We start from the raw sequence: 14,315 nt of genomic DNA, 5'->3' as shown, positions 1-14,315 counted from the left end.
AGGAAGAATTCCTACGAATTAACACTGGAGAATTTAAATACTTGGAGTACTCATTCATTGCTGCCCTATCTCCTGTCTTCACAAACCCTCAGCAGACAGTTGACTCAAAGAATTATGCAGAGCCAGGTCCCAGGTAAGGATCCCCTGCAGTTTCAGTGACTCTCTCCAAACACCTCTCTCCCTAACCCTCAAGAAGCAGCAGACACTTACTCTGCCCAGCCCCATAAAGGAAAAGAGAAGAGTAAAAGAAGAAATTGGGTGAGCAGAAGATGAAATTGTTCAAATGGCTACATTAAGCATTAGAGAAAAGCAAGTGTAAATCTACCTGGGGACAGTTACACATCCCAGAGGTTACTCATGGCAGGGACCCACTGAACTCCATTATCCCCCAGAAGAGGAAGCAGAATAATCTCAAGACTGATCTCAGCCTCAGTAGTCTGCAGCACCAGAGAGAAAGAAGCCAGAGAGTGAGTCATGTGGAATATAAGAGACCAAAGACCAAAATCCCAAAGATAGCGTGAGAAAAAAACCATAACAAAAGCACAAATAAATAAAGCAACAGACAAGACTCTAAAAATCAGAAGAAGAAAAAAGAATAAACCCCCAAACAAAATCAAAGTAGGATTCACAAATACTATAACAAGGAAAGTGAACAAATAATGCCTGGATGATGAAAGGGGAACGCAGGTAAGAAATGAAAGGGCAACAGCATTAAACACATAAATTCTATGTGAGTTCAAGTGACTGACCTTAAAGACAGGGCACACAGCAATGACTTAAGGATCATGGGTCCTCAGAAGAATACAACAAACCCAAATACTCAAACACCCTAATGCAAGAAGAATGCCAGAAAACCATCCTAAATTTCTGAATGTGGACAACAAAGCATTAATCCAGAGAATCTATAGCTCTCTGCCAGAAAGAAAAAAAGACCTCTTCAAACTCTAAGACATTGTTGTTAAATTTAATAATTTCAATAACAAATCACAAATTTTGCAAGTAGCCATAAACCCATATGAAAGAGGCAAATTGAATAATACATTATTATTCCATAGTTACAAGAAATCAGAAAAAGGAATAGGATGATATATTCCAAGAAGCAATGGAGTTCATGTAGTAAACCAAATTGGGGCCTAATCATCAATGAAAGACAGGTAGACAGACACTCAATAAATAAAATAAATTTAAGGCACTGTTGAGTTAAAAAAAAAGTGAACAGATGTGGCTGGCAAACACCCCAAGTGTAAGCACAAAAAAAGGCAGAGAACTACAATTATCAAGAAAAAAGTAACAAAAATAGTTATCTCAATTTTAGAGATTATTGATTGATTTTTAAAAAGAAAGAGAAAATATCTAGGGAGCAAAAGAAGAAAGATAGATCATCAAGATGTAAAAAGGAGCTGAAGATTTCCAGAGAACTTAACTCAGAAGAAGCAAAGTTGGAAGAGTTGGATTGAGCCACTAGGAACTAATCCCCTGACCTCTCCCCAGGCCAAGTGGATCATTCTCTCTTCTGTAGGAGGGAATAGGGGAATAGGATAATAGGAAGGCAATCGGTGATATATTCATGCTAAGTTTGTGGTTGAACAGTGAAGGAATGATGGTTTTTACTGTCTATTAGCAAGGAAGAGGAATATGGATTAAATAAAGGGTATAGGAAAGGGACTGGATGTAGGAGGATGTAACCCACACAGAGTGGTATTGAAGAGCATTTTTATAGGTGATAGACATGTGGGCCTTCAGTGGGAAAGGGAGCAGTTGAGAAGAGTCTTGGGGAAAAACTTGTATGTTGGAAGTCCATCTTCTCCAAGAGATTGTTGTCCCTTTTTGGGAATTATTCTGCCCACAGGAAAAGGAATGTGTGAGTTCCTAAATAGAGCTGGGACACAATGGGATAGGGACAACATAGAGCCAAAGAAGCAACAGCCTTGAAGATAGAAACTGATCATAGAGAAGGGCCTGGACTTCATGATTTAAAGCATGAGGTAACTCCTACCATGCATCAATGCTTTACTTCACAAATTATTCTCAAAAATTATGAAAGAAAATATTCTACCACACTCCTCTTATGAGACAAATATATTCCTAATACATAATATAGGGAAGGAAAAAACAAAGAAAGGAATTATAAATCAATATCATTAATAACTAGCAATTCAAAACCTTTAAAATCCCAGCAAAAAGACTACAGCATCATGTCAAAAAATTACCTGTTATTATTAAGTTGAATTTCTATTAAGGATGAGAAGATAATATAATCAATGCTACTTTTAAACATCTAAAAGCACATAAAAATGCATAAAAACCTTGAAAAAGTATGATAGTCATTATATTCAAAACCTTACAAAGCATAAAAATAGAAACAACTTTTCAAAAATGACAAAAAGTACGTGTCTGAAATCAAAAGTTTGTATTATATGCAATTGGGAAGTGCTAGAAACTTTCTGAATAAATACAAGAATGGATATATCCTTTCCAAACTATTATTTGACACAGTTCTACAAATGCTAAAAATAGCAATGAGACAAGAGAAATGAATATATAAAGCTATCCCTATTTGCCTATGACATGATTTTTTTTACATAGAAAACTCTTGTGAATCAGCAAAAAGTGAGGTAGGAAAATGAAGAAATAAATTGACTAAAAATAACAGCATTTCTTTATATCAATTACAAATCCCAAGAGGAAATAATAGAAAAGGAGGTTCCATTCAAAATAACTTCAAAAACGTGTTATGCACAATTGCCCTGCCTTCCCCCCTCCAAAAAAAATGTGTTATGTATAACTACACATGTATAACCTATGTCAAAGTGTTTGCATTCTCAATGGAGGGGGGAGGGGAAGAAGGGAGAGAATGTGGGGCTCAAAATTTGAGGAAAAAAAGAACATTAAAATTGCTTTTACATGCAATTGGGAAGAAAAAATAAAATATTAATTTTTTTAAAACTTCAAAATACATAAAGTAGCTTGGCATTAATCTATCAAGGCACACTCAAGACTGATGTAGCGGGAATTGTAAGATACTCTTTAAAGAATTAATGAACAACTTAAGTAATTTGGAAGGATATTCAGTGATGGGGGTGCACCAATAAGATTTTTCAAATGCTATTACTTAAATTAATTTTCAGATTTAGTACCATATGAATCAAACTACAAAGGGTATACTTCATAGAGCTGGACAAAATAATAATAACATGTATTTAGAGAAACAAAAAACCTGGAATCTCAAGAGAATTTTTTTAAAAATTAGAAACAAAGGGAGAATAGTGTTTTTAGATCTTAAATTATACTATAAAGCAATAGTAATCAAAATTTTTTGATACTGGTCTAAAAATAGAAAAGTAGATCAATAGAACAGATGAGATAAGGATGAAAAAGAAACAACTGAACTCAAGAACTCAATGTTTGATAAGCCCACAAACCAGAATTACTTGAACAAAAATGCCCAACTAAATAAGAACTGTTGGGAAAACTAGAAAATAATTTGGCAGAAATTAGATTTAGACTACCTTTAGTAATATCAAAATGGAAACATGTCCTAAACATCTAAGAGTTAGAAGAAACTAAGATTTCTTTCACAGCTATAGCTATGGGGAGAATTCTTAACCAAACAAGGAATCATAAAAAAATAAAATAGATACATTTAATTACAGGATTAAAGGGAAGTGGTCAATTGGAAACAAATAATTGCACCAAATATCTTAAGTGTCTGATATATAAGATATAGAAAGAACTAATATACTTACAGTCAACTAAATGGTCTCACAAATATATAAGACAAAGAGCTATTACCTAATGGATAAATGATCATAGAATATGAAAAACAGTTTTCAAAAGAAAAATTGAAAATTATTAAGCACAAGAAACATTGCTCCAAATTATGACTAATATGAAAAATTCAAATCAAAATAACTCTAAGATTTCACCTCATAAATTACAAATAGGCAGAAATTACAAAAGGTGGGAGTAGTCAATGTTGGAGTGATTGTGAGTAGATGGACACACTGATATACTTGGAAAGGAGTTGTGAATAGGTCCAACTATTCTGCAAAGTGATGTGGAATGGTACTAAGTAACTAAGATGTCTATACCCTCTGACTCAGAGACTGTGCTCCTATACAAAGATTCCCGAAAGATGAAAAATAAAAATTCAATATAGGCAAAAATATTTATAGTAGCACCTGTCATTATAAAAAAAGAACTAGAAATAAAGGAGATACCCATTGACTGAGGAACCACCAAATACACTGGGATAAGTAAACACAACAAAATATCACTGCACCAAGACAAATAAAAAATATGAAGAATACAGGGAGGCATAGGACATATAAATGGATACAAAATGAAGCAAGCAGTACAAGGAAAACAATGGCTACAACAATGTAAATGGAAAGAACAACAACCAAAATAAATTTAAAAATTGAAAGTGGATACTGTGTAATTATAATGACCAAATTTGGCCCTGAAAAAAATAAAAGAGATATATGAATGGAACTCCCCCTTGTATTTGCAGAGATGGGGAACTACAGGTGTGGAATACTGTATATGATGTTAAATGATATGTTTTCTGTGAACCTGCTTTTTTTCCTCTCTTTTTTATTATTCATTATGATTTTTCTGGATAAGGAAGGGGAAGGATATATTGGAAAATTAAAGTGATGCAGAAACAAAAGATATCCATAAAATGTTTTTGAAAAGAAAAGCAAAATTATGTATTCATTTGGTGTACTGGATCAGTTCTTAACTGACTGTTAAGTTGAATGAAATAACTTGTAGTCACTTAGAGGCAGATTAGTAATTATAACTATATTTTATATAGTGCTTTAAGCTTTGCAAATTGCTTCATATCTCATTTGATCCCACAACAACCCTGGGCGGGGTAGATATTAATCTCCCTGTTTTCATTTTATAGATGAGCTAGCTAGGTAAATAGAAATTAAGTCATGTGCCCGGGGTCACATAGGGTCTAAGGTGGCATTTGAACTCAGGTCTTCCTGACTTTAAGTTTAGCACTCTTAATTAACACTAGAAAGACGGGGCACATCAATAGATGTGCAATTGATTGATCTGCTTAATTTTTCAAGGTATCTTTACTTTCAAATCCTCCTAGGGGAAGGACCACATACTTGCCTAGAAGGCACCTTAGAGATCATTGAGTCTCATTTTACATAGGAAGAAATTAAAGAAGACCAGAGGAGTGAAGTAACTATTACATAGTTAAGAGGTTGCGGATTAGAAATTCATAACCGGGGTTCTTTCCACTACTGTTGGATTTTTCCTTTTTATTCATGCAACTGACCATACATTTCCCTTAGCCAACTGAGTCTAACTAATTATTTATTTGTCATGTACATGCAGTTCGAGCAAGTAGAGAATGTGAAACATACCAGAAACACAATGACCAAGGATGTCTTTCCTCTGGTGTGCCAAGAGCTCACATGCTTTTTTTCTCAGATTGCTTCCAGTATTTAGTTTGTCTTACAGGAAACCTGAAAAAGGACATGAGAAAAAAATTAAAATATTCCCATAGCTTCCCAGAAGTGGAGAGAAATCTGCATTTTATCTTATTATTTCTTAAGGAAAATGGTCCAGGTCTAGAATTGCTACCTAAAATGCATCCTTAAGGAATTGAGGTATGTTAAATCATACTTGACTGTAGTAAGAATTTTCTCTCACTTTTCTTCTTTGGTTTCAGAAGATATTCAGTAGTAGTATTTAGAAGATCCAAGCCTCTACCTCCAACAAATACTTTGCCAGTAAACAGCGCATGAAAACTAGAAATACAGACTCATTATTGCCTACATGATCTGTTTGACCTACTGTGTGTAGACAATAGCAACATTTCGGTGGCACACATAACAGCACGGCAGTCTGGCTTATTAGCTCTCCTTGATTTCCTCTGCTATGAAAAGCCATAATGGTCAGACATCTGAAAATTGGATCAAAGGAGAGAGCTAGAATAAGAAAGTTGTAGACATAGATATATCTGGTCCAGCCTCCTCATTTTACAGATGAGGAGCTCAGTCTCTTGGAAATGAAATGCTTGCCTAAGGACTTTCAGGAAAAGTAACCCTCGATTCCAGGTCCTTTGATTCTGAAGCCCTTCTTGTTCCACTGTACCCTGCTTTCTCCATCACCAATGATAATTTAGAAAATAAAAACCCTTAATTGTGGAGGGTATTACCAGCAGCCAAGCTTTGTTAACTAAAAACACAGTTTTGATATTCCCTTTGGCACAATTCCCTTGATAAAAGTGGTAGAATTTAATGACATGTGATTACTAGTCCATTAGATGAAAATGGTATGTGAAAATGGAGTACTTGAATAGAAAAGGCAAAATTTGTGACCCTGTTGTATTCACACGTGCTGCTAATTTCAGCTTCCTCCTGAAATGTAATTGTCTGGGGGTGGATAAATTAGTTTTTACAGGCTATGGATTTTGCAAATCCAAAGATAATTGGCCTCTCAAATAATTACTCCCATTTTGGAGTGCCACTTTAAGTGGATAGCAGAAGTTAATGTTGCTCTGTTGGTTTAGGAGATTTAGTCCTATCCATGGTCACACAGCTTATCCATATCAGATCTGGGATTTGAACCCAATTCTTCAGACTCCCCAGCACTATTTCCATTAAGCCACAGCTGCCTAAAGGAAGGAACAATGACTAGTTCCCTGCTAACAGCTTAAAAAATCTTGTACCTGTTGGAGCAAATGTATATTGAGAAGGCCATGAAGAAATGACTAAGCAACAACATAAGGACTATAAAGTGGAAACCAAAGGGGATTTGGGGTACCTTAAAAACCATCTAGTCTAACTCCCTTATTCTACAGATGAAGAAATGAGATCTTCCTTGGTTAAGTGACTCTAAGTGCAATGCACTTCCTCCTCTCTTCCACTTCCTGGAATCTTTGTTTTCCTCCCAGATATAGCTCAGCCTCCAACCCTCTACAAAAAGCCTTTCCTGATCCCCTAGCTGTTGGTATACTTTTTCCCCTAACTGCATTATATTCCTTTAGTATATACTATGTGTGTGCTTATGCATGTACATTGTCTCCTCCATTAAAAGGTAAGCTGCCTGAGGGCAAGGACTTCTGTCTTTGCAGCACAGTATATGACATATCTTAAGCATTAATAAAAATATTGATCGATAGCGAATAATAGGTAACATCTTAAGCTTGGCAAATGCTTTACAAATGTTATCTCATTTTATCTTCACAACAACCCTGGGAGGTAGGTGCTATTGTTATCCTGATCTTACGTTACAGATGAGTAAACTGAGGCAAACAGAAATTAAATAACTTGCCCAGAGCCACACAACTAGTAAGTGCCTGAGGCCACATTTGAACTCAGGTCTATCCTGACTTCAGGCCTAATGCTCTAACTACTGTGCTGCTGAGTTGCCTTTCATTATTCAAAGTCAATAAATAGTAAAGCCAGAACTTGAACTGAGATACAGCACTCTTTCCACTATATTATGCTGCTTTTTACTCACAGTATGCCTATTAAGGGGGCAGCTAGGTGGCACGTTGGATAGAGTGTCAGGCCTGGAGTCAGGAAAACCTGAGTTCAAATTCAGCCTCAGACACTTACTAGTGGTGTGACCTTGAGCAACTCACTTAGCCCTGTTTGCCTCCATTTCTTCATCCATAAAATGACCCAGAGGAAGAAATGTCAGACCACTCCAGTGGTTCTCTAGCCTATTGTATTATCTTTTTGTATCCTGACTGTCATCAAATACATAAGTTGTCCCTCCCAGAATCAAATAGTCTGAAATTTTGATAAGCATGCTATCTATACCCATTTACCTAAGTCATTGGTGAAGATGTTGAACAGCCCAGGAACAAGGACAGATCCCTGAGACACTCCATTAGAGAACTCCTGCCAAGTTTATACCCATATTAATTTAATGACCACTCTTTGACCTAAAGAATTTAATGGGGGGGGGGGAGGGTAAGAGCCAAAACGGCAGAGAGAAGCCAAGAAGTTGCCTAAGCTCTCCCTTGTTTCCCTCAAAAACAATGTTAAATCAAACCTCTAAAAGAATTCCAAAGTGACACAATCCACAAAAAGTTGGAGTGAAACAACTTTCTAGCCCAAGATAACTTAGAAGGACTTCAGGAAAGATCTGTCTTGCTAGGGCAAAAGGGGAGCAGAGACCAGTGCAGTCAGTGTCCTGGCAAGCCATTAAGAGGCTCTTAGTCACAGCACAGATCTCTATTAGGACAATTAGAAGGAGTATACTTAGAGGATATAGGTCTAAGTTGGCTTTGATGTGATGATAAAATAAATTAATTAAGGGATAAAAAAGCAGGGGTAGCAATCCTGATCTCAGACAAACCAAAAGCAAAAATAGATCTAATTAAAAAAGATAAGGAAATTGCATCTTCCTAAAAGGTACCATAGACAATGAAGTAAAATCAATACTAAACATATATGCACCAAGTGGTTTTGGCGTCCAGATTCTTAAAGGAGAAGTTATGTGAGTCACAGGAAGAAATAGACAGCAAAACTATACTACTGGGGGACCTCAACTTCCCCCTCTCTGAACTAGATAAATATAACTACAAAATAAATAAGAAAGAATTTAAGGAGGTTAATAGAATTTTAGAAAAGTTAGATATGATAGATCTCTGGAGAAAAATTGAATGGGAATACAAAGGAATATACCTTTTTTCAGTGATACGTGGTACCTATACAAAAACTGACCAGGTATTGGGGCATAAAAACCTCACAATCAAAAGTAGAAAGGCAGAAATATTAAATACATCCTTTTCAGATCATCATGCAATAAAAATTACATGAAATCAAGGGCCATGAAAAGATAGATTAAAAATTTATTGGAAACTAAATAACCTAATCCTAAAGAATGAGTGGATCAAACAACAAATTATAGAAACAATAATTTCATCAAAGAGAATGACAATAATGAGACAACGTAGCAAAATTTATAGAATACAGTCAAAGTAGTGCTTAGGGGAAATTTTATAATAGAGAAAGAGCAGATCAATGAATTGGGTATGCAATTTAAAAAGCGAGAAAAAGAACAACTTAAAAATCCCCAATTAAACACCAAATTAGAAATTCTGAAAATAAAAGATTAATAAAATTGAAAGTAAGATATAAAATAAATAAAAAATAAGAGCTAGTTTTATGAAAAAAATCAATAAAATAGATAAAACTTTGGCTGATTTTATTTTTAAAAAATAAAACAAAGTTATCAGTATCACAAATGAAATAGGTGAATTCACTACCAATGAAGAGGAAATTAAGACAATAATTAGAAGGCATTTTGGCCAACTGTATGCCAATAAATCTGACAATTTAAGTGAAATGGATGAACATTTACAAAAATATAAATTGCCCAGATTAACAGAAGGGGAAATAAAATACTTAAATAACTCCATTTGGAAAAAGGAAAGTGAACAAGCCACCAATAAACTCCCCAAGAAAAAATCTTCAGGGCCATATGGATTTACAAGTAAATTCTACCAGACATTTAAAGAACAATTAATTGCAATACTATATAAAAAATTTGGAAAAATAGGTGAAGGAGTCCTACCAAATTCCTTTTATGATACAAATACAGTGCTGATACCTAACCAGGAAAGGCCAAAACAGAGAAAGAAAATTATAGGCTAATTTCCCTAATGAATATTGATACAAAAATTTTTAATAAAATATTAGCAAAGAGATTACAGCAATTTATCACCAGGATAATACACTTTGACCAGTTAGAATTTAGACTAGGAATGCAGGGCTGGTTCAATATTAGAAAAAACTATTAGCATAATTGACCATATCAATAACAAAACAAACAGAAATCATATGACTATCTCAATAGATGCAGAAAAAGCTTTTGACAAAATACAGTGCCCATTCCTATTAAAAACATTAGAGAACATAGGAATAAATGGAACTTCCTTAAAATGATAAGTGGTATCTATCTAAAAGCATCAGCAAGCATTACCTATAAGATCAGATGTGAAACAAGGATGTACATTTTTTACGACTATTATTCAATATTTACTAGAAATGTTAGCTTTAGCAATAAGAGAAGAAAAAGAAATTGAAGGAATTAGACTAGGCAATGAGGAAGCAAAACTACTACTCTTTACAGATGATATGATGGTATACTTAGAGAATCCTAGAGAATCAACTAAAAACTACTGAAATAATTAACAACTTTAGCAAAGTTGCGAAATATAAAATAAATCCACATAAATCATCCGCATTTCTAGATATTGCCAACAAAGCCCAGCAGCAAGAGACAGAAAGAGAAATTTCATTTAAAATAACTATAGACAACATAAAATATTTGGGAATCTACCTGCCACAACAAACCCAGGAACTATATCAACAAAATTATGAAACACTTTTCCCACAAATAAAGTCAGATCGAAACAAATGGAAAAATGTCAATTGCTCATGGGTAGGCTGAGCAATAATAATAAATAATAATAATAATAAATAAAAATGACAATACTACCTAAATTAATTTACTTATTTAGTGCCATACCAATTAAACTACCAAAAATATTTTATAGAGCTAGAAAAAAATAATATTAAAATTCATCTGGAAGATCAAAAGGTCAAGAATAAAGGGAATAAATAAGAATAGGGAATTAATTAATTAAAGGTCAAGAGTAAAGGGAATTAATGAAAAAAAAATGCAAAGGAAGATGGCCAAGCTGTACCAGATCTAAAACTCTATTATAAAGCAGTAATCATCAAAAGCATTTGGTACTGGCTAAGAAAAAGAATGGTGGATCAGTGGAATAAGTACACAAGATACAATAATAAGTGACTATAGCAATCTACTGTTTGATAAACCTAAAGACTCTAGCTTCTGGGATAAGAACTTAATATTTGACAAAAACTGCTGGGAAAACTGGAAAATAGCATGGCAGAAACTAAGCATAGACCAACATTTCACATGGTATACCAAGATAAAGTCAAAATGGGTACATGATTTAGACATAAAGGGTGATACCATAAGCAAGTTAGGAGAGAAAAGAATAGTTTACCTGTCATACCTATGGAGAAGGGAAGAAATTATGAATAAACAAGAGATAGAGCACATTGTGAAATGCAAAAAGGATAATTTTGATTTCATTAATTTAAAAAGGTTTTGTACAAACAATCAAGATTAGTAGGAAAGTTGAAAGATGGGAAACATTTTCACAGTGTTTCTGAGAAAGGCCTCATTTCTCAAATATATAGAGAATTGAGTAAAATTTATAAGAATACAAGTTGTTCCCCAATTGATAAATGGTCAAAGGATATGAACAAGCAGTTTTCACATGCAGAAATGAAAGCCATCTATAGTCATATGAAAAAATGCTCTAATTCACTATTGGTTAGAGAAATGCAAATTAAAGCAACTCTGAGGTACCACCTTACACCTCTTTGATTAGCTAATATGGCAGAATATGGCAGAATATGGCAGGGAGGGAGGGAGGAAAAGAAAGAAAGATGGGGAGAAGGGAAGAGAAAGACAAAGTGAGATAGAGAAAGAAACAGACAGAAATTGGGAAGACAAGGAAGGCAGAAGAGAAACAGAGAGGGGGAGAAAGAAAAAAAAGAAAAGATGGAGAGACAGAGAGAGGGAACAATTTAAATGGCATAGGTAATTTTGGCATCTATTCAGTGAGCATATGTCCAGGAGTGAGCATAAGATGCAACCCCATGAATCTCCTATGTCCTTGACTATCCTATGCCTCTCTTTGCTGAGTGTGGTTCTAAAACCTCCTTTTTATATTACCCACAGTTGATTCATTTCACTTAACTTGGGAAAGTTAAAAAAGGGACAACTTAAGTTGCTCTTTTAGCATTTCTAGGCTGCTACGAGGTCTCTACTGTGTTCCCTTTGAAATCCTTGTGTCCTCTCTTACCTCATAATGAAATAAGAAGAAACAGTTATGTTGGATATGGTTACCCTTTAGTTAAACTTAAACGAAGTCCTTTTAAAAGCATATTTTTCTCTAATCTTCTGTTTTCCTGCCAGCTAAGTCTTTACCTGTTTTTGTTTCTTCTATTTGGGTACGTCTTGGTCCCAAGCTTTCATGTGAGCCATAGTTTAGCAGGGTGTAGTAAAAGATGAAATGTATACTCAAGTAACCATCTCATATGCAGCTACTTTTTCATATAGATGTCCTTCTTTTAAAGTGACTCTGGCCTTTTTCCATTACAAATACTTAAAGATACTATAGTGTACTTGTAAGTAATTTAAGGGACTTTCAAGGGTAATTCTGACCATACTCATTGGTATCCTATATATTGACTTTAAAACAACCCAGCATGAGATGCAGCTACAGTGGATATTACGACTGTAACATTCTTCTAATACACTTCTTTAAAAATGAAATTATGCCAATCTGGCATGAGCTGACACTGATGAAACTATACTGGTTCTTCAAGATTACTGTTTTCCTTTTTAAATACTCACAATTCAAACTTTGAAATTACATTTTAAAATAATAACAAAACCCAAAATACAACAATGGAAAGAGAAGCCCCATTAATCTGGATATCAACCTGCCAAAGCACACAAAAGACTTATAGACAATCAATTATAAGTGTTCTGTAAAAATATAAACAATTTTAATAACTGGAAGAATATTTAATGCTCATGGGTGGGCCATGTCAATATGACATATAAAAATGACAGTATTACCAGGGTTAACTTACATCTTAATCCTTTACCAATCAAAATGACAAGTAGATACTTGGTAGAACCTGATAAAATAATTTTTAAAAACATTTTCTTGGAAAAACAAAAGATTTAGAATATCAAGAGAACTGATGAAAAGAGGTAAGGTTAAATGCATAATAGCAATTCTAGACCCCATACTATATTATAAAGCTGAAATCATCAAAGCCAGATGGTGTTGTCTAAAAAATAGAGAGGTAAAACAATGAGACAGACTAGACAAGGGAAAACAAGAAACAATAGAACTTAATAACCCAGTGTTCAATAAAGTGGAGAATACAAATTACTTAGGGAAAACTAGAAAGCAGTCTGGTAGAAATTAGGCTTAGATGTTCACCTTATAGCGTATTCCACAATACATTCCAAATATACATATATATGAAACCTTAATATTAATGATCATACTTTTTTTTAAAAATGGAAGGAAAGAAGATGATATACCTCTTACAACTTTAGTAAGAAATGTGTTCTCGACCAAATCAGGGATAGAGGAAATTACAAAAGCTAAAATAGTTAACTTTGATTACATGAAACTGAAAAATTCTTGCATAGACGCAATTAATTCACCTAAGATAATAAATGAAGTAATCAAATGAAGAAAAAAAATCTTGCACATGCAAAAATTTCTCTATTAAGAATTTAGAATCCGAAAAATGAGCAATTAACAGGTAAATGTAGAGAGAGATATGTAGATATGACCAACAGCCATTCTCCAACAGATAACTGGTAAGAAGATATGAACAAACAGTTCTCAAAAGTAGAACTGCAAAAATTATTAATAACCATATGAAAGAGTGTTCCAAATTATCAATAAGGGAAATACAAATGAAAACAACCCTGAGGTTTCATCTCATACCTTGAAAATCAGCAAAGATAGGAAGAATCAATATTGGAGAGGTTGTTGGAAGATAGGCATTTTTGGTGGAGCTGTGAATTGGTACAAACATTTTGGAAAGCAATTTGAAATTATGCAAATAAAGTAACTAAAACGTCCATACCCTTCAACCCAGAGATTCCGTTACCGGACATATATCCCAAGGAGGTCATTGATAAGAAGCAAATCCAAATACCAAAGTATTCACAACAAATTTTTTGTGCTAGTAAAGAATTGGAAACCGTGTAGATGATCATTGATTGAGGTATAGCCAAACAAGTTATGGTACATGAACATAGTAGAATGTTACTTTACTGTAAGAAGTGATTAATGTGATGAATATAGAGAAGCATGGAAGATCTACATGAACAGATATAGAGTAAAGTAAGTTGAGCTGAGAAAATAATATACACAATAACTATAACAGTGTTGCAAAACTATGAATGACAGACATGGTTCAAAAGAAGAGATATAAGAAGATATTCCCACCCCACTCCTTGCAGAAGCAGAAGTGTTGCAAACTGTACATATTTTTAGATTTTTTGATGTGTTTATCATTTATCATTTCCTCTTTTTTTATTTTTGTCTTTAAAAATACTATTTGTTATATGGGATGGCTCTCAGGAATGGAGAGGGAGAGAGAGACTGGAGAAAGACATCAATAAAAACTATTTGAAAAAAAAAGAAAATTCATTCTAGAATTTATCCAGGAATGGAAGCCAGGCTCATTGGC

At 34.1% G+C, this 14,315-nt stretch overlaps 1 protein-coding gene across 1 annotated transcript in view; it reads left to right on the top strand.

Moving 5' to 3' along the window:
• LOC118829577 (deleted in malignant brain tumors 1 protein-like) overlaps positions 1 to 14,315 on the top strand; it is a 185,857-nt gene that overhangs the window by 91,889 nt on the left and 79,653 nt on the right.

The sequence above is a fragment of the Trichosurus vulpecula genome, chromosome 8, assembly GCF_011100635.1.
Source record: "Trichosurus vulpecula isolate mTriVul1 chromosome 8, mTriVul1.pri, whole genome shotgun sequence".
Lineage (NCBI taxonomy): Eukaryota > Metazoa > Chordata > Mammalia > Diprotodontia > Phalangeridae > Trichosurus > Trichosurus vulpecula.
Note: the sequence above shows the minus strand (reverse complement) of the source record. Positions and strands in the feature narration are given on the sequence as shown.